The 24,899-nt window shown below is 48.4% G+C and overlaps 1 protein-coding gene across 2 annotated transcripts in view; it reads right to left on the reverse strand.

Moving 5' to 3' along the window:
* Positions 1-24,899, reverse strand: part of SLC24A3 (solute carrier family 24 member 3) — a 654,625-nt gene that overhangs the window by 246,941 nt on the left and 382,785 nt on the right. The gene's annotated exons all lie outside the window — the stretch shown is intronic.

The raw sequence follows: 24,899 nt of genomic DNA on the forward strand, positions 1-24,899 counted from the left end.
GTTCCCAGGCCCCTTCTACCCAAAAAAGGAGCCTTGCCTTAGTGCTGGGCATATCTCCTTGCATCTTGACGTCTGTCACGGACGAACAGTGAGCTGGCAGTCGACTCAGCTTCTCCTGTCTCCTGAGAGACAGCTGGTGCAAGCACGTTGACGCCTTTGCAGGAACCCTGCCCGTGTGCCGGACCCCGTTTGGTCATGTACACATTTTATGGCCGTGGGATGTATCCCACGTGTGCTTGGTATGTGGGGACCCACAGGGTAAGGCGGAAAGAGTTGGCATCGGAGCTCCTGAAAGATCCCAACTTACAACAGAGCGAGGTTAGACGCTATGGAAGCAGTGGCCTGGTGCAGCTACTGCTGGAGGGAAACAGAACCAGTGCTGTCCTCTCCCCCTACACCCTCCGTCCCCCCACCTGGGCTGCCCGGGGAGCCCTTCACCACGTTCCTCGTGCCAGCACCCAGGGCTCCCAGGAGCAGAAGTGCCAGGGGCGGCAGGCTGAGCCTCTGCGGGTCCCGTGCCCCTGCCCCTCCCACCTCTGCCTCCACCTCCATCCTGATCCCAGGCTCTCCTCTCAGGCTTTCCAGGGAGTACTTTCAAAATCACTTTCACATCAACGCTCATGCCAGGCTCAGCTTCTGGGAACCCAGGCTAACCAGGGAACCACACAAACACTGCTTCTTTCACAAATATTCCCTGATCACCCCAAAGGAATCCTGCCCTACATCACTGCAGAGATCGGGATCCAGACCATACGGGTGCAGGCTGGAGGGTGGCGGTGGGCAGCAGCTTGTTCCCCACACCCGTGGGGATGCACATGGCAGTCTGTACTCTCCCTTCAGCTGACAGTGTCCCAAGTGAGCCACACACATCACTCAGCAACCCATCAGTTCCTCAGGGGCCTGTCTGTGCGTGGGCAAGCACTTCTTGTGCTGAGACTCCGGCGTGCCTATGGGCTCTTGCTGCCTGTCGATGGGCTGGCTGGTGTTTAGGGCGGAATGAGGCGAGATTGGGCCTGCTCTGAGACGCTGTCGGCGAGCAGGGGAGCGAATGGGGATGAGGCAGGGGGTGGAGAAGCCACAGAACAACTGCCTGTGGCTAGAGTTTCCATTCCCGGTGCCAGCTGATGGAGCCCGGGGTGTCCCAGGGGCACAGCTGACTTGCCTGGATTGAGAGGCGAAGGGGGAGCGTCTCTCGCAGTGTATTCACTGGTCCTGAATTCCTCAGACATCGCTATGTTCTCCTGTCACGTCATTTCAAAAGTCTTGTTTTTACTGGGAAGCTCAGGTCCAAATAGCGACACAGAATAGAATCTGTGGTTACGTCTTGGTTTGTTGGAACAGGAACAGATTTGGGTGACAACAAAAGGCCCAGCCTCATATCTGGGGTGTGTGGAGAAGCTGGGTGTCAGCATCTTACCATGTGAAAGAAAATGGCAACTAGGGTTTGAGTGAGCACAAGGTGGTAATTTTGGGTGATCATTTCCAAATAACAGAAAGACAAGTGCTTGAGAAAAGGCAAGAAGCGCTGGCAACAGCCAGGGGCAAGACTAGGCGCATACAAGGGAGTCAAGTCTGGAAAACACCTGCCATGCAGGCCGTGTGCACCACATGGAGTTTGGACAGCCTTGCCTCTCCTGGAGGAAATGACATCGCCCTAAAATGACTGAAGTCAGCTCTTTCTATGCCCTCATTTGTAACAAGCCTGGCTGGATAGTTGAGCGGCCACGTCCGTGGCTGACGCCGCACACAGGGGAGGGTGACGGTAGCTGACCAGCTACACTAGCTTACGCACCCACCCCTCCCAGCCCTCTCTTAAACATGTCTAAAACCTGCTAAGGTGTAACAGCTTGGAAAGCAAAGCAAACCTCTCACAGACAGATGAACAGGCTTCCTCTTCAAGGTGATGTGAACTTGTAGTTTTATCACACCCAGTGAAGTCGAGAGGACAGCAGGGTGACTGTACCCCAGTCGTGGATGTGGTTGGTGCCAACCCAGGTCCCCTTCACCGGGCTGGTGTAGCCACCACCCAAAGCTGTGAATGCTCTCTGCTCATGGCTCAGCCTGCGCTTGCCTGAGAATGGCCCTCAGCCGATGTGCGCTGTCTCACCCCGAATGCCTGGAAGACTGTCTTCACTCCAACAGTGCTGGGCCGTTAGGCCCCGGCTCAGGGAGAACAACTTCATGGTGCCATTCACTGTCTGTGGGCCCTGTGAGATCAGGCTGAGGTCAGCCTGCAGCTGGGAACACATCTTTGCCGACTGCTTCTCCTGCCTGATGTTGCCTCTCTCACTCCCCTTCTGAGGACTCTTTAACAATAAGACACTGGTGCAGACTTTCTGTCTGGGGGGCCCAACCCCTAGCGAAACCACTGGGTCGGCCTTGGCTCTCCAATCTCCAATGACATGGGGCATCTCACTGAAATGTAAATAGCATGCTGGCTGGGAAACGCTAGTCCCTGTCACTCGGGGATGACCAGAGCAAGCTTTGCTGCTTTTAATTCCTCTGAAGTCACTGCAACCCAGAGCTGGACCAGTGCTTCTAGCTCTTTCTGTTCCAAGCTAAGCCCCAGGCCCAAGAGAAGCTGCTGTCCAGGCTCTGTGCCCTAGAAACTGACGGCACGGAGCCAGATTCCCATTTGGCACCAAGAGCTAGTTTCCTCGCCACTCAACCAAACATCTGTGAAATAGTTAAAACTGGATAGGATTTCCTTCTTCCAAATCCCCTTTTGAAGTTTGAAGAGGGATTCTGGGAAGATTTTACGTTTTAATAGGAAATTTATTTCCCAGATACTGGTAAGGTAACGAGTTTGGATGAAACCGGGCAACTGTGTTCAGACGTCCCAGAGATTCAAGTTCACAAAGCTTTCCCTGCTGATTCTGAACCCCTTGTAGACAGAGCCTGGTTCTGCAGGCGCGCTGTTCCGCTGAAGGGCTCCCAACGCGATGCCTGGGGGGAGCGACCGTGCTCCTTCATGGTAAGGGTTAATGTGTGTAACAAATGTTCCACACACATGGCTGATGTGGCTGGGAGGCACTGCCGCGGGGGAACCCCGGGTCTAACCATTCAGATTCCATAGGTGGCGTCTCCACTTGTCACTGGCGGTCTGGTGGTCAAGGTTAAAAGGTGCAGACTGGTGCTCATCCAAAGGGAGGTCAGCAAGCACCAGCCCTGTCTCCCTCCACGCAGGTCTCCACCTCCAGCCCGGGAAGCTGCTCAGTCCCGTCCGGAAAAAGAGTGAGCTATTTTAACCTGGAATGCAGCAAGCCAGGCCAAGGGAGCCACAGCCAAGAGATACAGTGCACAGCACGCACACCCACGGGAGCATCCCCCACAGGCCAGGTCTCTTCTGCGGACCCTGACCGGGCAGCACAGTGGTTCCTACAGCGAGCCCCTAGCGCAGGGGTAGTCAACCTTTTTATACCTGCCGCCCACTTTTGTATCTCTGTTAGTAGTAAAATTTTCGAACCGCCCACCCGTTCCACAGTAATGGTGATTTATAAAGTAGGGAAGTAACTTTACTTTATAAAATTTATAAAGCAGAGTTACAGCAAATTAAAGCATATAATAATAATTACTTACCAAGTACTTTATGTTGGATTTTCGCTAAGTTTGACAGAATAAATCTTTATAAAACAACTTACTATAGTTAAATCTATCTTTTTATTTATACTTTGGTTGCTCCGCTACCGCCCACCATGAACGCTGGAACTTCCACTAGTGGGCGGTAGGGACCAGGTTGACTACCACTGCCCCCTAGAGTGTCAGTATTCCAGGATGGGGAGGGCTGAACCATTCTTTCAGGGGCAGTGCCTGAGTAGGCAGCTGACATGACAGGTGTGTCTCCTGCACAGGATCCCTATCTCAGACTCATAACCCCATTAAGATAATCTTCCTCTTCCCCACCCTTCCACCTACCCCCTCACATTCCACTCTTCTATCTTCGGCCTGGTTCGAAGAGTGCAGAGAACGGTCAGTAAATGCCAGATGAAGGAGTAAATGCATGACTATTGTATAGCATGGTTTTGGGACTTGGTTTAGTCACTCAGTAAAAATTTTGGAGGAGCTATTCTGCACCAGATGCTGCAGTCATCTGTAAGTAACCAATGTTAACTTTGTTTGCTTATCTTTCTCACTCTTTTTTTAATACATCACCACATCATGTCCCTCTTCAAACTATACACTGTAAGCTGTGTTCTATTTTTTCAGGTCCTTCCAATTGAGATGGCAGAGCTGTGACAGGGGATGACAACTGGCCCTCTGATCTGCTCTAGGGGACAGGAATGAAAGCCATTGAGATGGCCGACAGAGAAATGGCTCATACCTGTAACCTTCCCCGTTCATCGGATCACCTGGTCAGCTGATGCTGGTTCCTGTCCTCATGGTGAAGAGCTCAGAACCAACCATCTAATTCTATAGGAGCTACCTACCAACCCCACCAGTAACTTCAGGGTCCAAAAATAATTCCATGGCCAGAGTCAGACTTTGGCAATCAAAAATATAAGATAATATTGGAAAGATCAGAAATGTCATACTCTTTAAAAAAAAAAACCCAACAAATCCCCCAATATTGCTATGAGCATCCCTAAACAGATGCACACATCCTGGTGCCAACGTCCTCAAGTTCCTCCAGGGGAACAGTGCAATCAATAGGCTGTACATGTTCAAGCTTACAAGATCATTTCCAACAGTGTTCCAAGTGATGTTATACTAATTTACAATCCCACCAGCAGTATACGAGTTCACATTGACCCACGTGCGAACATGCAACTTGGTGATAACAGACTTAAATTTTTGCCAAACTAGTTATAATGCCAAATGGTAACTTACTGTGGACTGAGTTCATTTTTCTAATTATTCATGAGAGGGAGACTATTTCCCAAAGTTAATCCACAAGTTGGGTTTTCTTTTCTCTGAAACACCTATTTTTAAATTGATCATTTGTCTTATTCTTAATGATTTGTAGGAAGTCTTTATATTTTTTAGATATCAGTTCTGTCCTGGTTATAGGCTTCGGAATATGTTCCCAGTATGTATCTTTTTGATAAACAAAAGTTTTAAATTTGAATGAAGCTAAATGCATCAAATCATGTTCGGAATGCCTTACTCTTAAATGCTCCCAAGCTCCAGGGTTGCTGTTGGGGGGAGTGTGAGATGAGCTGGTGCACATGAGGACAAACTTTTAAGAAAAGTTAATGGTTATATGATGTTTATTTTCATGCTACTATAAAAATGTCACTATGATTATTTAGGAAAGATATATAAAATCACTTTGAAAATAAATACATATTTGAAAGTGAATCTCGGAAAAGCATGAAGGAAATAATTGTCCAGGCAAACATGTAACCATGGGACGCAGGCAACTGAAGGAGGGCACCTTGGCCTCAAGATTAAAGGGTCTGAAGGCCACAGTGAGTAGGGTCTTAGCTAGTATTAACCTCTTAGATGCCTCTGTTCCAAAACCATAAGATTCCCCCATGCATTCAGTGGGCGTTATGGGCTGGACCCCGATGCCAGGCCACATGTACCCTCACCAGATAAATGGAATGGGTGTGATTGTACAGATGCAGAGACTGAACTCAGAAAGGCAAATAACTTGCCCACAGCCACACGGCTCCTACATAGCAGAGTCAGATCTAACACCCAGTTTTCTTAGATTCCAGAGCCCAAACTTTTAACTACAATATTGCCCTGATTACCAGAAAGCAAGCATCTGGCCAGAGGGTAGGAAGAACAGCTATGACTACTTCAAGGTCAAAAGGCTCAATTTGAAATACTCTCCAAGTCATATATCCACTTAGTTGATACTTGAAGATCTGGTGCACAGTGGACAACAGTGGGGACCTGCCCAGCCCTCTTGTTTTCATGTGCACCCTCCACTGGGATCCAGTTTCCCACAGCCAGAACCTGGACAGCTCTATGCACCTGAAGAAGAGTCCAGCTGTAATATAAACATCACCCCTCCCCTGCCTGGGGCCCCATAACCGGTTCCCGATGGAGGCAGATACCTTGCCTGGGGTTGGGATGTCTAGGGGGCATAATTTAAACTTGAGAGCCACCTGTGGGATCAGGAAATGTCACACCCCACTTTGATTCCTCCTTTCCTCCCCCTGCTCCACCCCCTTCTAAGGACACCAATCCTTAAGACCACTTCTGAGAGCCCATCTTCTTGGGCAGTGGAAGCAGAGGGGGGCAGAGGTGTGGATACATGAATGGAGAGGGTGACCGGAAGCTGATGGGCGGGCCACCCTGAGCACCCCCAACCCGGGCCTGGAGAGGCCAGAGCCAGGATGCTTGGAAGCTCTGTCCACAGCAGGCTGTCTTTGAGCACAAGGTTTGTCATTTCTGCCCGGAAGTCACTGCTATGTGAAGGGGCATGGACAGCACATGGCACTTCCCTGGCTCAGCCAACCTGGAAACATGGCCAATGAGGCAGGTGGGGCTGGGGAAGGGAGAACGTTGGGGAAACACCTTTGAAGACAGACTAGATGACTAAGAAGGAAGGGAGAATCAATGCACAGGGGAAAACTATACTGGGAGAAAGCAGAAAAAGATGCACGCACAAAAAAGGCAGGAAAGAGTTAACATCTTCTCCTGCTCAGGGGAAGGCCTTGGGGAAAGGCAATTGGTGTGACATCCAAAAAACTAAACTTTATTAAAGCTCTGCAGTTTGTTTGTTTTTTTTGTATTTTTCTGAAGTTGGAAACCGGGAGACAGTCAGACAGACTCCCGCATGCGCCCGACCAGGATCCACCTGGCACGCCCACCAGGGGGTGATGCTCTGCCCATCTGGGGCACTGCTCTGTTGCAACCAGGAAGCTCTACAGTTTTAAGTATGAATAAAATACTGACTTTAAAAAGTGGGAACTGTGACCCTGGCTGGTTGGCTCAGTGGTAGAGTGTCGGCCCACCATGTGGAAGTTCTGGGTTCGATTCCCGGCTAGGGCACATAGATGAAGTGCCCATCTGCTTCTCCACCCTTCCCACTCTCCTTCCTCTCTATCTATCTCTTCTCCTCCTGCAGTCAAGGCTCCATGGGAGCAAAGCTGGCCCAGGCACTGAGGATGGCTCCATGGCCTGTCTCAGGTGCTAGAATGGCTTCGGTTGCAACGGAGCAACGGCCCAGATGGGCAGAGTATCACCCCCTAGTGAGCATGCCAAGTTGATCCAGGTCGGGTACATATGGGAGTCTGTCTGTCTGCCACCCCCCTACCCCTGCTTCTCACTTTGGAAAAAAATAATAAGTGGCAACTGTGGAGATTGTCACTAGATAGAAGAGGGAAGAGATTTTTTTGCCTAAAACCAGTCATTCATACCTAAGTAAGATCTGTAGATGCATTTAACACCCAGGGTGGGGGACCCAACGGCCCCCTAGGCATGTCCTCTGTTGTTTTGTGCAACCAGCACACGAACTTTCATGTCCCTCAGGAAAGGGGGCCTGGAAAGTGGAGTGCAGAACCACCACACTGGGGAGCAATGTTCGTTTTTAATGCTAGTGTCTTTGGTAAAATCTTCACCCTACCCTCCTAAGTCTTCGTGTGTGTGTGTGTGTGTGTGTGTGTTATGAAGTTATTTATAGATAACTCATATATGTCACATACAGAATATGCGTTTTATGATAATATATATTTCGAAACCAAAATTGTATTGGTTAAAAATACATGCAAATGTGGTAAAACTATCAAGGAAATTATTAGTGCAGAATTTAGATTACTTCTGGCAGAGAAAGAGGGGGCAAGATCAGTGCAGAACCCTCAGGCAGAACCCATAGGTACTGAGGATATTAAATATATTTATATTTATCAGAGTGGTGGGTTCATGCGTTATTCATTTTATTATCTTTCATGTCTTGTTTGTATGTTATATGTACTCCTGTCAATACATTTCCTTTAAAAACTTAAAGCTATTCCTCCCTGGTCTCCCACCAACTGGTATGCCTGAAAAAGACGTCAATCTAAATCTCATTCCTTTGGGAGAGATATGGTTTCGGAAGCTCTTAGTACTTTTCTTGTTTATGCCTGCTTTTCTGAAATTTCCGGACGAGGTGTCTGGTTGTAGGTTTCCTACCTTTCACTGTGCTGGGTCTTTCCTGGGCTCTTTCATTCGAAAGACGCATGTTCTTCAGCACCTGGGAAATCTCTTCCATTGTTTCTTTCATTTCTGCTTCTGCCAGCGCAATGTGTTTCCAACGCTGTTGAGTGAAGAGCCTTTGGTGTTTCCCCAGGAAGGGTATCTCCCCATTCCCGGATGGCCTCCTTTGCAAGCACTCTGGAACACAGCCTCCTCTATTTTCCTTCAATTACTATTCCTCCACCTACTTTTCATCTCCTAGAGATTGGTTGATCTTTCTTCTTCCTTCTGATGACCCTTCTCCCAGTCTCTTGGTTTGAACTAGAAGTCTCCAGGGATATTTTTTAAAATGCTAAATAAACCTCAGCTCTCCATCCTCTGGCTCTTGAGTTCCCAGCTTCTCCCTCAGTTCTGCTGAGAGGCAGGGAGAAGCCCAACAGGGGAAGACTGAGGAGAGTGGGAGCCAGAGCCCAGAGGGAAACATACCTGTGTACCTGAGTGAGCACCAAACCTTCTTCTTACTCACTAACTGCATAATTTTGGGCTAAGTTGATTCTCTTATCTGTGCTTCAGTTTGGGGTAAAATGGAGGTAGTAATATTAGATACACCAGTGAACAAGATGAAGAAGCCCCCGGCTTCATGCTATTTGTGTAAAAGTCAGGGAGAGCTTCCTCGGGTGGGATGATAACGGAGCTAAAATCTACAGGATATTTAGGAATTAACTAGACAAGAGACCTAGAAGGCATGCAGGAAGAGAGGAGAGAGCACGTGCAAAGGCACTGTGGAGAGAGAGCGTATACTCAGTTCACCCCAGTGCACTCAAACATGGCTACCTACTGCCACCAGTTTATCCAGATTTAGCCATCAGAATGTTCAGTTTTCTCTTTGTGATTATTTTGTAACTGCCAGTTTGCACTTCCTAATCCCGTCACCTCTTTCACTCAGTCCCTCTGGCAACCACCATTCCACTCTGTGTCTAATAGTCCATTTCCGTTTTGTTTTTCATGTATTTTGTTCTTCAGATTCCACATATAAGTGAAATCATACAGTATTTTTCTTTCTCTGGCTAACTTATTTCACTGAGCATAACAACATTTTCAGTCCACCCATGCTGTCTGTCATAAATGATAAGGTTTCATTCTTTTTTATGGCTGAGTAATATTCCATTGTATATATGTACCACAGCTTTTTAATCCACTCATCTATTAATGGGTACTTGGGTTACTTCCAAATCTTGGCTATTGTAAGCAACGCTGCAGTTAACACGGGGGTGCATATATTCTTTTGAATTAGTGTTTTGGGTTTCTTCAGATAAATTCCAGAAGTGGATTCACCCAGTCATAAGGCAGTTCCATTTTTAACTTTTGAGGACTCTCCATAATGTTTTCCATAGTGGCTGCACCAATCTGTATACTGACTAACAGTGTACAAATGTTCCCTTTCTTCCAGATCACCACCAACACTGTTGCCTATTGATTTATTGATGAGAGCCATTCTGAGGTTATATATTATTGTTGTTTCAATTTGCATTTCTCTGACAATGACTGACTTTGAGCATCTTTTCATATGTCTATTGCCATCTCTGCGTCCTCTTTGGAGAAGTATCTATTAAATCTATTCAGGTCATCTGCCCATTTTTTAATTGAATTGTTTGTTTGTTTTTTGGTGTTGAGTTTCATAAATTATAAATTTTGGGTATTAACCTTTATCAGAAGTATCATTGGCAAATTTGTTCTCCCATTCAGTAGGCTGTCTTTTTGTTTTGTTGGTGTTTTTTTTTGGCCATTCAAAAGCTTTTTAGTTTGATGTAGTTCCATTTGTTTATTTTTTCTTTTCTTTCCCTTGCCAGAGGAGATAGATCGGAAAAAATGTTGCCTTGGGATATGTCTGAGATTTTACTTCCTATGTTTTCTTCGAGGAGTTCTATGATTTCAAAGCTTATAGTTATGTCTTTAATTCATTTTGAGTTTATTTTTGTAAATGGTGTAGAAACGTGGTCTAGTTTCATTTTTATTTTGCATGCATGCATCTGTCCATTTTTCCCAGCATCATTTATTGAATAGATGGTCTTTACCCCATTGTATGTTCTTGCCTCCTTTGTTATATATTAATTGACCATAAAGTGTGAGGTTATTTTTTATCTCTCTATTCTGGTCCATTGATGTCAGTACCATTCTGATTCGATTACTATGGCTTTGTAACATATTTTATACCAGGTAGCATGATGCTTCCAACTTTTTTATTTCTCAAGATTGCTGTGGCTATTTGGGATCTTTTGTGGTTCCATAAATATTTTTGAATTATTCTAGTTTTGATATTGATAGGTATATTGATAGTAATTGCACTTAATCTATAGGTTGCTTTGGGTAGTATGAATATTTTAATGATGTTAATTTTTCCCATTCATGAACATGGTATATGCTTCCACTTATTTCTTTCTTTGATATCTTTCTTCAGGATCTTATAACATTTTGTGTACAGGTGTTTTACCTCCTTGGTTAAATTTATTACTAGGTATATTTTTGATGCAATTGTAAATGAGATTGTTTCCTAAATTTCCCTTTATAATAATTCATTATTGGTATAAAAATGCAACTGATTTTTAAATATTAATTTTGTATTTTTCTACTTTACTAAATTGATTTATCAAGTCTAGTAGTTTTCTGGTGAAGTCTTTAGGGTTCTTTAATACAGTATCATGTCATCTGCACATAATGACAGTTTTACTTTTTCCTTTCCAATTTAGATGTTTTTTATTTCTTCTTTTCTGATTGCTGTGGCTAGGACTTCCAGTCCTATGTTGGATGAGAGTGGTGAAAGTAGACATCCTTGTTCCTGATCTTAAGGAAATGCTCTTAGTCTTTCCCTGTTAAGTATGATGTTGGCTGTGGGTTTGGTATAGATGGCCTTTATTATATTGAGGCATAGTCTCTCTATTCCCACTTTGCTGAGAGTTTTTTTTTTTTTTTATCATAAATGGGTGCTGGATTTTGTCAATTGCTTTTTCTATATCTATTTATATGATCATCTGATTTTTATTCTTCATTTTTTTTTTTTTTTTTTTTTTTTTTCATTTTTCTGAAGCTGGAAACAGGGAGAGACAGTCAGACAGACTCCCGCATGCGCCCGACCGGGATCCACCCGGCACGCCCACCAGGGGCGACGCTCTGCCCACCAGGGGGCGATGCTCTGCCCATCCTGGGCGTCGCCATGTTGCGACCAGAGCCACTCTAGCGCCTGGGGCAGAGGCCACAGAGCCATCCCCAGCGCCCGGGCCATCTTTGCTCCAATGGAGCCTTGGCTGCGGGAGGGGAAGAGAGAGACAGAGAGGAAAGCACGGCGGAGGGGTGGAGAAGCAAATGTGCGCTTCTCCTGTGTGCCCTGGCCGGGAATCGAACCCAGGTCCTCCGCACGCTAGGCCGACGCTCTACCGCTGAGCCAACCAGCCAGGGCTATTCTTCATTTTTTTATGTGGTGTATCACATTAATCGATTTATGGATATTGTACAAAACTTGCATTGCAGGAATAAATTCCAGTTAATCATGATGTATGCTATTTTTATTGTACTGCTGGATCCAGTCTGCTAATATTTTGTTGACAGTTTTTGCATCTGTGTTCATCAACCCTCCTCAGTCTCAACCAAAGCTCTAACGGTATCCGTCCCAGAGTCCTTGCTTTTAGTGGAAGTCCAGGGCAGGTTTTTCAGTGGTTCAAATATGATATCTTTGAAACTTGTTTTTTTTTTTTAAAGGTAATTATACAATTGACCACATGGGGACACCTGGACATTTATTTCCCCAGAAAGCCGTTGGTTCAGTAACAAAGAAGGCAAACAGAATCCTTGGGCTGTACCATGCCTCTCTCCTGGGCTTTGTATATGGACTAGGATGGAGTGATTGTCAGGGGACATTTTTCAACTGCTGTCTTTCTCATGAATCTGACAAGAGTTTCTGTCGTGGGGAATTAGATCAGGGGCACTTTCTCAGTTCCTGAAGGACCACAGGCTGTGCACGGGGGAGGTGCTGCACCAAGGCTGAGCTGCATCTCGTTACTGACCATGGGGATGGATGGGAAAACAGCTGGCCTTGAGGTCAAGAGAACAGTCTCTATGAACTGAGAGCAGTTTGTGCGGCCAATCTTGGGTCAGGAAGCATGGCTGCTATGAGCCATGGCAGTCCTTAGACGTTTATGAACTCAGAGATAGGTAATTCAAACCCCACACACAGAGATGAGAGAAACTTTCTCCGTTCCTAAAGACATTTTCTACTTCCTTCTAACCGTAGTCTCCAAGATCTAGTGTTGGGTTCAGAAAGAAAATGGGACATTTAGCTACGTTATTCAGTGTGATAAAGGGCACAGTGCACTCTAGAGAGGGAGGTGCCTGCGTGTGACGATCAATTAAAAAGACCACATGCTAAAAAGTACACTCAGCACGAACATTTTCCTGAACATAATCTGGTTTTTCTTCCATGTTCAACCCACAGATACTTAGGGCCAATGTGAATTCAATCACTGTTAAAATCCTACTGATAAGCACCTTACTCTACTTTTACTTTGCTTCTAAGGACCCAAGAGCTCACTTGAAAAAAATAAATAGGGGAAAACATTCAAAATGAGAGAACCACATAAATGTTTAGAATAATATATACCAAATTTCGATAAATATAAATTATAAAAACCTCACGGGGCCAGAGGGTCAAGCATATTGAGGAGGAGACCTGGGCCTTTATTAGCCCTTGTGAAAGGGACTGAGTCCAGATATGCTCCGTCTCCTCGTGACATGATGCCCTTCGTCTCAATAAATTATAGGAAGCAGGAGCTTTGAATGTGTGGACAGTGAAGGCCATGCACCCTACACAGGAATTTCAGGAGCAGCTTGTATATCCCATTTTTCTGAGTTCAGAAAAAGTAAAAAAAAACAACTCGAAAGTATTCAGGTTTCTGCTCTGTGGCTGATCTGGTGGGCGCAGGTCAGTTACATTGCTTCTGCCCATTGGTACCTGGGCTGGCATGCAGTTTAGCCAGTACTCTTGTCCTCCGGCTCACCCGCCAGGACTTCTGAAATGGGAATTCTAGGGAAAAAGCATCTAGTGGCATCTGGAATGGAGACTCAAGCACCCTCGGTGTATTCTCCTGGAGGTGGTTAAGTGGGCAAGCGGGGCTGCTGCTCCTCTTCTTCCCTGAAGGAGGCGTTCTCTTCTGCCTTTCTCTCAGTCTGAAGAACAGAGCCCCACCCACGCAGCACTCTAATGAAGCACTATTCTGTTGTTTTACTTGCAGTGGAAAGGGTCTCCTTCCTAAGTTCTCAGCCCAGGCCTTGAACGCTCAGGTCAGGGATGAGGAGGGCCTATCGATCCTGGAGGTGACAGGGAGCGGAGCTGGGACTGGGGGTCTAGCCCCGTGCTCCAGAGCAGCTGCCCTTTTGCCTCTGCCTGGCCTAGTGAGGGGACAGAGCACTGGGATCCCATGATTGCAGCTCAGGGTGTGGGCAAAAGCCAGAGCAAATAACAGTCATGTTACCTGAGACATGCTAATTCTCTCCTGCTTACCATAAGAAAGGTTCCCTTGGTGATGACTTCCTGTCCCCATCAGTCTGGAGAAGAGGGCACTCATCTATTTGGGATGTATGACATCAGCACACAGGAAGGGTTATCGTTGTGTTTCCCAATTTAGCCCAAATCTGAAGAAAAACACATCCCACATACATAGCTTCCTCAGGAAAAAAATAAACAAATGAAACAAAACTATGTAGGAAATTTGACAATAAAACTGAAGCAGCCTGACCAGGTGGTGGCACAGTGGATAGACCATTGGACTGGGATGTGGAGGACCCAGGTTCAAAACCCCGAGGTCATTGGCTCGGGCATGGGCTCATCTGGTTTGAGCAAGGCTCACTAGTTTGAGCCCAAGGTTGTTGGCTTGAGCAAGGGGTCACTCAGTCGGCTGTAGCCCCGCCCCCTGTCAAGGCACATATGAGAAAGCAATCAATGAACAGCTAATGTGCTGCAAAGAAGAATCGATGCTTCTCATTTCTCTCCCTTCCTGTCTGTCTGTCCCTATCTGTCCCTCTCTGTCTCTATCTCTGTCACAAAAACCAACCAACCAACCAACCAAACAAACAAACAAAAAAAAACAAAACCCGAAGCAGAAGCTAAGCACAAGCAGCCATCATTCTAAGAAGGTCTGGAACGGAGCTTCATGACCTTGAATGGAATCAGGATCTTGGGGCTCAGCCAATATCGCTAGCACTCAGTGGTCAGTGCTCGTCCTGTAATTCACTGGGCAGTCCGTCTGTTGTACAGATCTTTATCTCCATCCTCACCGCAGTGACCGACTGGGGTTAGGGGCTGGGGTTGATTAAAGATGGAATTTTTGGTGTCTAATAACATGTTAAACTGAGTGGCAAGCTGGAGTCTGTTTCCCTAGAAAGCTCTGCGTCCACCAGAGGTGAGTCCTCACTGTCTCCTCTGAGCCTCGGTTCCCTCAGCTACCAAACTGGGCAAAAGACATTTTGCTTTGGGAACGGTACAGTGTACAGTGCTATTGTTGCTGTTATCATTATTATTTCATTATTACTATTACTATTATGTTATTATTCCAGAGCAGGGGTCCCCAAACTTTTTACACAGGGGGCCAGTTCACTGTCCCTCAGGGCTGCCACATACAGTGCTCCTCTCACTGACCACCAATGAAAGAGGTACCCCTTCTGGAAGTGCGGCGGGGGGGGGGGCGGATAAATGCCTCAGGGGGCCGCATGTGGCCTGCTGGCCGTAGTTTGGGGATGCCTGATTCAGAGCATTGATTCTGGTGCAAGAACAACCAATCTGATTTAGTGAAGTGTAGTGAGAAACAGGAATGATGTAAATGAAAATAATACACTATGAAAGGGAAAGGGAAAGAGCAAAGGTGGAAATAGCACCTTCTTGTGCTCCTGGGAGGACAGGAGGGAAATTCCCAATGGAACAGCACAGAGGCCTCCAGCCTCTGAGACTTCTTGTCACGTTACAGGGCATTTAATTCGTTCCAAGAGAATCTACTTAGCATTTCCTGTGATCTGGGCACTTGATTCTATGGAAAAAGCCAAAGAAACGTTATAGGAAAGAGTTAATATTCCACATTTACCCACTGTATCTTCCAGACTCTTCTGTGAAGGTATGATTACTATTGTTCCCATTTTATAGATAAACAAAACTGAGGTTTAGGCATTTAAATACTTGTGCTTAAGGATTTGGAGGCAGGGCTCAATCCCAGGTTTGACTTATCCCAGTGTCCCAGTGTCTGTACCTCCAACCAACATCCAAAAAGGCAGAAGTACGCAGCAAAGACAGAAGAGAACTTGACCGTGGCTGAATCTAAGCCCATGGAGCCAGGGGTCTGATGTATTTCACTTCCCAGGCTCCCAATGTAGTATCATCTTCTCAGTGACTCTGCACGGCCTGTGGGGCCTGGCAGGAGACGGCGGAACTCAGGTTTGCTCTCCCAGTTCAACCACACCTGAGCCGCACGTCACTTCCACAGTGAAGCCACGTGGTGGACAAACCAGCCAAGAATCAGAAAGCAGCAGCGAAGAGCCACTCCCGTGAAAGGTGGTCAGCGCTGCCGATGGAGTCGGGCATGGAGACAGGGAGGTAAATGGGGACTCAACCATGAGTTCCTGAGGCTGAGCCAGTGGACTGACCTTGTGGCCATGGTCCCCAACCGGGGACTGAGATCCCAAGCTGGCACCACTCATATGACAATAGTGTTCTTACATTTATTCCACCAGCAGCAGCAAATACTTTCTTTCAGGAATTTTAATTCACTTTAAAACATTTACATTCAATAAAATTCACCACTTTTGGTGTACAGTTCTATGAGTTGTGGAAAAGGGTTCATTCACACAAGCACCTCGTCAATCAGGATATGGAGCAGTTCTATCACCCCTCCCATCACCCACCCTCAAACCCCCAAGTACTCAACTCTTAGTCCCTGGCAACCAGTGAGCTGTACTTTAAAAAAAAAATTTATAATTTAGGAATATGATTACTATTGTTTTTAGTCTTTGTAAATACTGTTTCGCAGTGAGTGCCATGGCCTGAGAGGAACCAGGACGTGCCAAGTGTAGGGTTTATCAGGGACGGCGGTGACTCTCGGTTCTCACAGTGAGTCCCAGCAACAGCTCCTTCCACTGCCACTGCCCTGTCAGACTCCCACCCACCCACCCCACCCCTGCCCGGTGCCCCATCCCGGCACCTGCCTACACCAGACCCTTCACGGGCAATGAGGCCCACAGAGCCCACTCTCCAAGCCCTGTTGGCTCAGCCACATGGACTCACTCCAAATGTGGAAGGCACCCGGTCTGGGGACAAAAGAGTGAAAGGTAAAGGGTGTTTGCTGCAGCTTCCTGGAGGGGATCTGCTCCCTGCTGGAGGGGGCCCTGTCTCTCTCTCCTGGAGGGGGCCCTGTCTCTCCCACCTGGAGGGGGCCCTGTCTCTCTCTCTCCTGGAGGGGGCCCTGTCTCTCCCACCTGGAGGGGGCCCTGTCTCTCTCTCCTGGAGGGGGCCCTGTCTCTCCCACCTGGAGGGGGCCCTGTCTCTCTCTCCTGGAGGGGGCCCTGTCTCTCCCACCTGGAGGGGGCCCTGTCTCTCCCACCTGGAGGGGGCCCTGTCTCTCTCACCTGGAGGGGGCCCTGTCTCTCCTTCCTGGGGGGCGTGTCTCTCTCTCCTGGAGGGGGCCCTGTCTCTCTCACCTGGAGGGGGCCCTGTCTCTCACCTGGAGGGGGGCCCTGTCTCTCTCACCTGGAGGGGGCCCTGTCTCTCTCACCTGGAGGGGGCCCTATCTCTCCTACCTGGAGGGGGCCCTGTCTCTCTCTCCTGGGGGGGTGTCTCTCTCTCCTGGAGGGGGCCCTGTCTCTCTCACCTGGAGGGGGCCCTGTCTCTCACCTGGAGGGGGCCCTGTCTCTCTCTCCTGGAGGGGGCCCTGTCTCTCCCACCTGGAGGGGGCCCTGTCTCTCTCTCCTGGAGGGGGCCCTGTCTCTCTCTCCTGGAGGGGGCCCTGTCTCTCCCACCTGGAGGGGGCCCTGTCTCTCCCACCTGGAGGGGGCCCTGTCTCTCTCACCTGGAGGGGGCCCTGTCTCTCCTTCCTGGGGGGCGTGTCTCTCTCTCCTGGAGGGGGCCCTGTCTCTCTCACCTGGAGGGGGCCCTGTCTCTCACCTGGAGGGGGCCCTGTCTCTCTCACCTGGAGGGGGCCCTGTCTCTCCCACCTGGAGGGGGCCCTATCTCTCCTACCTGGAGGGGGCCCTGTCTCTCTCTCCTGGAGGGGGCCCTGTCTCTCCCATCTGGAGGGGGCCCTGTCTCTCCTTCCTGGGGGGGGTGTCTCTCTCTCCTGGAGGGGGCCCTGTCTCTCACCTGGAGGGGGCCCTGTCTCTCTCACCTGGAGGGGGCCCTGTCTCTCTCACCTGGAGGGGGCCCTATCTCTCCTACCTGGAGGGGGCCCTGTCTCTCTCTCCTGGAGGGGGCCCTGTCTCTCCCACCTGGAGGGGGCCCTGTCTCTCTCACCTGGAGGGGGCCCTGTCTCTCTCTCTCCTGGAGGGGACCCTGTCTCTCTCACCTGGAGGGGGCCCTGTCTCTCTCTCCTGGAGGGGGCTCCATCTCTCTACCCTGGAGGGGCCGGGGGGACTCTGTCTCTCCCTCCTGGAGGCATTCCGGCTCTCTCTCCTGGAGGGGCTCTTGCAGAGGCTCTATCTCTAATGGAATGGTATCTGGAAAGGCTGGTTTTGGGAAAAAGAGCAAATCTGTGGCAAAGGTCCTCCCCCAGCCTGGCATGTCTACCACTTTTTGGGGGCCCCCCTGGTGGGCACCCAACTGTGCCCCTTTGAAGACCCCAAGTTTCCTCAGCATGAACCCTGCTCTACACCCTCAAGGGCTCACATCCCAAATTACTTCTTTCTTATCTTTTCTTTCACAATGGAAACTCACCTTCCTTTAGTAGAGAATTGCCAGGGAAGTTTTAAGAGGAAAATAAATGGACTTAATAAATGCAGATGAAGTCAGAAAGGACAGACAGGGATAGTTTTAGAAATGAGAAGTCCTGCCCTCCCATCACCACATGTACTTCTTATCACTAAGTCTTCAGACTGAGTGATTCTGAAACGTGGGAGGAGGGGCATTTTCCGGAAGAGAGTGAGCCTTGGTCATCTGGCCCTTGGAGCCGTGGACCAGGGGCACCCTGAGAAGGCTCAAACAAAGGCTCAAACCTTTGTTCCCACAGCCAACTCTGAACAAGTCACGTATGTTTGGATGGCTATGTCATGCATGCACCTAGTTGTTTGGAAGGGGTAACACAAATTGTGAAAAGTAATCCTCAAATATATTAGAAGGATGAAGTCCCCCAATCGCCCAACCCCAGGCCCAGTGACAACCAAGTGCTGTCCCCCTTGGGCCCTGGCACAAATATTCTTATGCACAGATGAGCACGCAGGCATGAATATGGTCTCAGTTCTCTCTACGCAGGTAGTAGCTAACTGAACACAGTGGTTTGATGCTGCTGTTTTCATTTAACACGCCTCAGAAATCTCTTGGCACGGGCACATCAGTCCAACCTCATTCACCGCCTGGTATGAAGGAATGACCCATCCACCTGGTGCCTAGGTAAAAGGCATCTAGAATGTGTCTACCCGTTTGCTGTACAGCGTTTTTTTGCATACCTCTTTGTGTACCTGCACAATTATACTTATAGCATAAACTTTTTGAAGAGGAATTGATGGCTAAATGCAATGCACGCTTTTAAACTTTGGTAGAAATAAAATACCATCCAAAGGGTTTGCACTAGCATTTACACTCACCAGCGTGTACGAAAGAGTCTGATCCGCATGCCTTGCAAACACATCAAATTACCTAACTCTTAGACTTCTGCCACTGTGAAACAGGACACGTGGTGTCCAATGTAGCTTTAATTTGCACATTTGCTTGTAACTAATGAGACTATTTTCTCCAAGTTTTTAAAAAACATTCGTTTTAATTTTTTAAAAGTGTGGTGAAAAACACAAAGAATTTACCCTCTTTACCACTTCAAAGTGTATAATAGTTCAGTAGCGTTAAGTTCACATTGCCATACAACCAATCTTTTTCATCTCGCAAATCTGAAACTCTATACCCATTGAACACAACTCCCCATGTTCCACCCATCCTCCCGGCTCCCAGCAACCACCATGCTACCTACCTTCTGTCTCTAAACTGGATGCTTGGTTACCTCATATGAGTGCAATCACACAGTGTTTGTCGCGTTTTATTTTTTTGTTTTTTATTTTTTAAATTTGACTGGCTTATTTCATTCAGACTAATACTCTGAGGTTCATCTATGGTGTAGCATATCTCACAATTTCCTTCTTCTTAATGGCTGGATAATATTCTATTGCATGTATATACCACATTTTGTTTATCCATTCCCCCACTGGTGGACACTTACGCTGCTCCCACCTTTTGGCGATTGTGAATAATACAAATATGGGTGTGCAGATATCTCTTAGAGACTCTGCTTTCCATTCTTTTGGATAAATACTCAGAAGTGGAATAGCTAGATCATCTGGTAATTCTACTTCTAATTCTTTCAGTACGTCTGGATGCATTTTACTTCCAGCTGACCCTTAAACACTACCCAGGACCTCTATACCCAGGATGTCTCTCTCCTCCGTCTTCAAGCTTGTCACTGAATGTATCCTCCGCTTCCTCTGACATCTGGGGCTTGGCTTCCCTGTGTGACTCCGGAACAGAGCCAGAGCCAGCCCTGGCAGTGGGAGCCCAACCCGGCGGCAGAGGTGAGAAGCTGCGCTGTGAGCAGAGGCGGCCCATCTCAGGGCTCCCAGTACAGCAGCCCATCTCCTTGGCCCTCCTTGGGCCACAGGGTGCTAGCCCATGGACTGCGACTTCTCTTCCACTCACCGCACAGCTGCTCCAGGGCCCACACTGGGGAGGCAGCCCCTTTGGGCATCAGGAGTATCATTTAACCTCAGAGGCAAGAACACCAGCTGGTACAGCTGGTAAGAATGTCATCTACCCTTATAATTGTGCCAAATATTCCAAACCCTAGCTTTAGGTTGGTTAAAACATAGACACACAACTACTTGACAAGCCCACAAGCCACTGAAATGTGATAGCTAACTTCTGTGTCCAGTGTGTTAGGCTGGCAGCCTCTAGAACGTCTTTTTCATTGGTTTTAATGACAAAGAACTCTTTTAATTTGTCCCCTTTCCTACTACTTTGGAAAGCCAAGCACAGTAAAAAATCTGCCAAGGCGTTATTATTGCTTGTTAAATGCCAACCTCCACTGCGTGGGGAGGTGGAGAATTATTGGTGACTGAATGCAGGTGCCTCCTGGAGTCCCTGGTCAGTCGAACAATTTGATCAATGAACCAGGACTGAACACTGGCCCCGATTTGCCTGGCCTCAGCAGTCATTAATCACAAGCAAACGAGCTCATCAGTAATAGGTAATTCATTGCTGCACAGCCTCAGTCCCTGCTGCGGAGACTGGTGTGCTGCCGCGCGCGACTGGCTACGCTGGCTACCCACGCTTCGGAGAGGGAAAGACCACAGTGCACCGCGGCACGTTTCTGTCATCAGCACCCTTGCCCATCTGCTAAGCTGGTCTTCGCACCGAATCACACATCCTGCAATTCAATTCAGGGCACACAGTTGCACAGCCTTGAACTGACTATGCCACATGCTTGGGGTGTCCTCAAACTGTACAGGGGTCCTTCCTGAGATCTGTCAGATCCCACCAAGTCAGGGGCTGGAGGAAAATTCTCAGCAAATGATCTCACTGTTCCAGAACATTTCGGCAAGGTATGTATGTACGGCTCCTGACCTCAAAGAAGCGAGAACAGTCTTCAATGGGAAAGCAAGTGAGACTGTCCCAGGCTTGCTTCATTCATCCATTCATTCACTCATTCATTCAGATGACATTTGTTGAGCACCTGTTATGTGCCAGCTGTTTGTTAGGCTTAGGCGCTGGGGCCAGAGATATTACTGTCTAGTAATTGATGATTTTCCTAATGAATATAAAGTTTCCACTGTGATGAGCACCAGGAAGGTGCTTGCTGGGCTCTGGGCCTGTGGAAGGAGGGCTGTGAGTCTGCCGCCTGCGCAGAGAGGTAAGAAGAATAGGAGTGATATGGAGGAGCAGAGAAAAAACTGCGGAAACAGAAAGCTTTGAGAAGCCGGGGTGGGGGCACCTTGGTGTTTAAACGATTGAGGAAGGAGAGTGAGTCTGAACAGGAGAAAAGCAGGGGAGTGTGAGAGGCAGTGAGGTGGAGAGGGAGGCAGACCCCTAAGGCCAGGTGGGCCAGGTGGGCCAGGTAAGAAGTGTTGGCCTTTACCCCTAGAGCAATGGGAAGTTACTTAGGCATTTTAAAGAAAGGGGGTGCATCATTAGGTTAAATTTGTAGGCAGATCACTCTGGCCATCACATAGAGACAGCGTTAGTGGGGACAAGCAAGATGGGCTACAACACAGCCCGGGAGAGAGGGCGTGCTGGGCGCTCCCAGGGAGCAGTGTGAGCAGGAACAGCCAGTGTGAGCATCACAGAATTTGCAGAGGCAGGTTTAACGGCGGGCGCACTGGGCACATGCCCTGGGCCCCGACTTCTGAAGGGCCCCACAAAACCCCAACTTTACACTTTTTATCTAATGTAAGGGGGCTAATATTTTCTTCTGCACCCGGGGCCTCAACCGACCTTAATCTGCCTCTGCTGAATCGGCATGAGGAGAAAGGGAGGGGCTAGGGCTGGGAGGATGGCCAGGTTCTGCCTTCAGCAGTGGGTGGGGTTGGCTGGACAGAAAATGGGAACCCAGGAGGAGGACCAGGTCTCTGGGACGGAGGAGGGGTCAGTTTGGACCTGTGCAGGGTGGAGATTATTTGGTTCTCCAGGAGGAGGTCTCAGTGAGGTCTAGAGCTCACAGGAGAAGCCTGGTGGCTGGAGTCAAATAGGGGAGGCTCTGGCACCCACTCTGGAGATGAGGGCCATGAGGGAGGTCACCTAGTGCACGCCCACCGAGCTGTGTTTGGGTGCAGTGAAATGTGGACTTGACTGCTGACATCTCCGGGGACCTCTCCTGGATGTTCTCCCGAGCTATCCACCAGCATCTAACTCCCCCCGTGTGAACTCGGACTCACTGTTCTCACCATCGAGAGCTACCCTTTGAGCCCTCATCCTGCATCCACCTTATGGATTGATAGGACCACTGCTTCCCCAGGCACCCAATGAAAAAATGGAAATCAGCCTGAATTTTCTGACCCCGATGCTCCCTGGCTCAGACCCAGCCCTCTGAGACCCTCCTTCACATTATCAGATCCTTCTTACACTGGCAGATGCATTCTCAGGAGGGTCTGAAGCTGGCCTCCAGGATTCCCATTCTGACTCTAGCATTCACCAGCAGGACAACCTTGGGCCTCAATGTCCTCATTTAAATTGTGGCTACTAATGTCTGACCAGGTAGTGGTGCAGTGGACAGAGTGTTGGACTGGGAAGCAGAGGACCCAGGTTCAAAACCCCAAGGTCGCAGGCTGAGTGCAGGCTCACCAGCTTGAGCATGGGGTCACTGGCTTGAGCATGAGATCATAGACATGACTCCATGGTCTCTGGCTTCAGCCCAAAGGTTGCTGGCTTGAGCAAGGGCTCACTTGCTCTGCTGTGGCCCCCCGGTCAAGGCACACATGAGAAAGCAATCAATGAACAACTAAGGTGCCACAATGAAGAATTGATGCTTCTCATTGCTCTCATCTTCCTGTTTGTCTGTCCCTATCTGTCCCTCTCTCTGTCTCTGTCTCTGTTACAAAAGTAAATAAATAAATTGTGGCTACTGCTTGCTATACTTCATAGAGTTGTGTAAGGCTTAGCATTAATGCATATGAAGCACTGAAATTAGTGTCTGGCACATAGGACTTGCTCAATAAATATTAGCTGTCATTACGCTACTATTTCTTTCAACTCAACATACTTTGTGCATGCTAACAGCCAAGATGTAGCAATGCAGCATCTTTTCCAGAGAGCAGAACCTAAACTATCTGTTTATTTCCCAGACTTGATGGTTCCTCTGAGACAGAGGCTGTTTCTCATTCATATCTGACTCCCAAGTTCCCCTTCCATGCCCTGAACATGCTGCATAGTGATGGCTCCTTCCATGACCGTGCAGCCAAGTCCAAGTGTCCAGCAGGCAGTACTTGGAAAGACGGGCATTTATAATGTTCCTGGCAAGAACCCAAAGTATTTCCAGAGGCTTTTTATTAAAAAAGGATAGTCAATATGCACTGGTTGCATTCTATCAGCTCTTTCTTACATTACCAAACTCGGCTGTGTTGGGAGAAGAGCAAAGCACCAAATGCCAGGGAAGAGAGGTCGCCCAAGACCCACATATTCCTGAACAATAAACGCAGCTCTCAGATTAGGTCCACTGACCCAGGGGACTCAGGTACGTCAGCCGTCCTTGGGAATTTTCCCTTCCCTAGAACCAGCAGCTCACAGAATCTTCTCCCTAGCTGAGAGTGACGATAAGTAATTCAGAGTCTATGGAATGTTCTGGAATCCTCTGTGAGCTGTGAGCTAAACGGGATAGTTGTCTTACAAAGGTACAGAACCACACCTAGAGCTGAGGACGCCTCCGGCTCTCAGCGAGATAGCCTGCCAGGCAAGCCCCAATTGGACAGTGTATCTCAAACTGAGAACCACTGTTTTTCTTTAAAAAAAAAAAAAAAAAAGCAAAACTTAGGCAGCTGTTTCCAGTAATGTAGATATGGTTCCAAAGGCAAGGTCACTCAGGTGTGTGAAAATGGGTTTGGAAAGCAAAGAGAACTACGGGGCATAAAGTGCTGCTCTAACTGCTTCACAGAACCACCGCTGGTTAGAGCCCTTCCTCCACGGATTCCCAGACGAGAAAGCAGGCCTGGGGAGCTGAAGTGACTTTTCTGAGTTCACTGACTTAAAGTCAGACACCCGTTCCCGTTCTTCTAGTAATTGCAAATTTTGCAAATTACATTGTATGGAACACATGTCAGTTTAAAACAGGTGGCAAAAGACAAGTATGATAACCCCGTTAATGACTAAAATAGTTTGTCCTTTCTCAGCCAGGCCCCGGGCTAAACTCTTTAAGGGCGTTTCCTGGGTTTTGCAAACAGTGTATGAGTGTGCACGGCAGCTGGCCCTGTTCTCCAGCGGGAAGAGCCGAGCCTGCCCAGTCCACGGAGCAGCGGGCATCGGAGCCAGAGCCCCTCAGGATTTTCTTTCAAGGTCCTCAAAACCTGAGTGTACCATCACAGTCGTGTTCATGCAAGCAATTGAGACTCTCAGCCAGGCATCCCCAAACTACGGCCCGCGGGTCACATGTGGCCACCTGAAACCATTTATACAGCTCCCACCGCACTTCCGGAAAGGGGTACCTCTTTCACTGGTGGTCAGTGAGAGGAGCACTGTATGTGGCGGCCCCCCAACGGTCTGAGGGACAGTGAACTGGCCCCCTGTGTAAAAAGTTTGGGGACCCCTGCAAGAGCTCTCTCTCCCCCTCAGTGGGACAGCGGGGCTGACCAGAAGAGCTGGGAGTTAATGCCCCTTGGAGCAGCCCCTGCCGACGACAGAGGGGGCTGGAGGTTGAAAACCTCAGCCTCCTCCTACTACATCACGTCCAGAGCTCCCTGGCAGGACTGAGCCCTACTTGCCCACAAAGCAAGGTGCTTGTCACCACGCCTAGTACTGATCTCCTTCCCTCCCCAGTCACTTCCCTACTGGCCACCAATGCTTTTTGGGATCACCAGGAACACCTGCTGCATCTTTGCTCTGCTTCCTGGGGAACCCCGGCTAAGGT

Source organism: Saccopteryx bilineata, chromosome 6 (genome assembly GCF_036850765.1).
Source record: "Saccopteryx bilineata isolate mSacBil1 chromosome 6, mSacBil1_pri_phased_curated, whole genome shotgun sequence".
NCBI lineage: Eukaryota > Metazoa > Chordata > Mammalia > Chiroptera > Emballonuridae > Saccopteryx > Saccopteryx bilineata.